This window comes from Thalassophryne amazonica, chromosome 6 (genome assembly GCF_902500255.1).
Source record: "Thalassophryne amazonica chromosome 6, fThaAma1.1, whole genome shotgun sequence".
Taxonomy (NCBI): domain Eukaryota; kingdom Metazoa; phylum Chordata; class Actinopteri; order Batrachoidiformes; family Batrachoididae; genus Thalassophryne; species Thalassophryne amazonica.
The window spans coordinates 110,734,057-110,736,463 of NC_047108.1; the positions used below are offsets into that span (position 1 = coordinate 110,734,057).

The 2,407-nt window shown below is 39.7% G+C and overlaps 1 long non-coding RNA gene across 1 annotated transcript; it reads right to left on the reverse strand.

Annotated features, from left to right (window-relative positions):
- Positions 1–671: 671 nt before the first annotated feature.
- On the reverse strand, positions 672–1,998 carry LOC117511714. Its single transcript, XR_004561054.1, has 3 exons — positions 1,926–1,998; positions 1,443–1,447; positions 672–691 (listed from the first exon to the last, which is right to left on the reverse strand). It is a non-coding gene; the product is annotated as an uncharacterized LOC117511714 (long non-coding RNA).
- Between the last annotated feature and the right edge of the window lie 409 nt (positions 1,999–2,407).

Here is a 2,407-nt window from a genome sequence, read left to right on the forward strand (position 1 = left end):
AAAACTGCTTTATTTTCCAAGACATCTGCCTCACGGTGGGACTGTTGTATGCTGTTAAGCAATAATGGCTTTTGTTTTTGAGGCAACCTGGCTGTCAGGCCTGTTTTGCTGGGGTAGAGTTGAGCTTAGTGTTTCTCAGCTGCTTCAATGCTGCAAAATACATAGCAAACAGGAGCTTCCAGCGGTGGGCAGGGCTCACAAACACAGAAGTAGTGACTCATTGTTTGGGTTTGTGAAATGGTGTTAAAACTCAAAATGGGCTTGTTAGTAGCTGTACCAGAGACAGTACTGAACGTTGTCGGTTAGCTGTAGCTTCCTATAAAGTTTTGGGTGGTTTATTGGTTTAGCTTTATAAAAGATAACTTTTCGGTTAGCTGATTAGCTATTACCAAAGCTAAATTTTGGTTAGCTGTGCCCACCACTGACTGAAAACACCTGAAATAGCTGTGGCCACGATCACCTTTGTAGGACAAAATGAAAGTGACTAACCTCCTACACCAGTTCTAGATCAAAATCAGACAGAAATGAAAGTGCATGACTAGTATAAATTAGCTGGGGGTGTTCTGGAGAGGCAGCAGAGGAAGAGGTCAGAGGAAAGACGTTTTCTGGATACTACCTCATGTGGAGAACACCACTAATTATACCAGACATTTTGAGACGAAAGAAAAAGTGTGTAACATTAGCATGTGCACTCAGAGCATTGTTGACCTTGCAGGTATTGTATTGACTTCAAATTTTTTTTATGTTTGAAACTGAGTATTACCTGCAAATCTCAGGGATCAGTATGGGGTCAAAGATGGCCCCTAGTTTTGCATCATTGTTTTGTGGCCTTTTTTCAGGTCGAAATCCTCATTTACATTGTATTTCACATTGGAAAAGGTATATTGGTGATATTTTCTTTGTTTGGCATGGTGCAGAGACATCTCTCTTAGAATTTCAGAAGTTCATTAATGATAATTGCAAATGAAATTTACTATAGCATATGATGCGCATAAAATAAACTTTTTAGATATTCTGGTCTATAGACAAGATAACAGATTGTGCTCTACCTTGTACAGGAAGAGCACAGATTGCAATTCTATTTTGCATGGCAAGTCATTTCATCCAGTATCTCTGAAGAAAAGTGTATCCATTTCACAATTTAATCGTATACGTCGTATTTGCCGTTCAGATTCTGATTATCTAGTATAAGCGAATGATCTCGTACACCAGTTCCAACAGAGAGAATATAATCCTTTGTGGATCAGTGAAGCCCATAATAGATTTGATACCGTTACTCAAACTGAATGTTTGCATTATAAATGAAATAAAACTTTGATCACTGGTTTGAACTGTATTACAAATATCCACCGTTGAGTAGGGAATTCGATAAAGTTGAATAAAAAACATTGGCACGTCATTGAAACTGATCCACATTTGAAGAATTTAACAGCATTTTCCACACCACCTAGGATTGTACATAGGAGGCCACCGAATCTGAACAGCATGTTGCTCCGCTCTAATTTGCTGTCGCTCACAGATTCTTGCTCTTTACCCAAGATATTGGAGGGTAATTATAGATGGGGTCATTGGAGTCAGTGTAATTTCACATATCAGACAGAAACTTTTCAACATCCCAGGATGGGTAAGACATTTAAAATCAAGGGAGTTATCACATGTGAGACAGCCAATGTTATTTATATGTTGAAGTGTCCGTGTGGACTAGCTTACATTGGAAAAACCACAAGGTCTTTAAAAACAAGAATTTCAGAGCATAGATCCAAAATTCATAATCATGAGAACAAAAATCCTTTTTGTTAAATAAAACTTTTTTCTGACTGGGAGCACTGTGGCTGTGCGGATCATTTGGTCTTTCACTGTAATATGCTTTTGGTCCTGCACGCCTCTTCAGGTGCTTTGGATGTGCGTGTATCCATTGCATTAACACGTTTGCTGCTGAAAGAGATTTCAACCTGGATACTGTTTTACAAGACACACGCCGAACTGTAGAACAATCTATGGCCCCAGTCATACTTAGTTGGAATGAGCAGGAATCAAGCAGAATCAGCCAGAATGGAAAAAAAAAAGCCAAAATCCGAGACACATTCAGGAGGACCAGATATTCCAGCAGCTGTGTATACCCCCGTCACACTATGAGTATGAATGCCTTATGAATGAGGATTCGAGCCACACTTTTGAGCTGCATTCGAACCCCTCGCACAGCATTCGTACAGCCATCGGCACATTTGTGTGACCAGAGCACATGCACTCTACACACCTCCCCGTCACACTACAGCATGAATGAAGCCAAATACCACATGAATGGACATTCAAAGTACAGTCGGATGAATTTTGAGCAGCATTTGAAAACCTCATACAGCATTTGTGTGGTTCATGTTAGTTTACCAGTTTTGTTAGTGTTATTGGT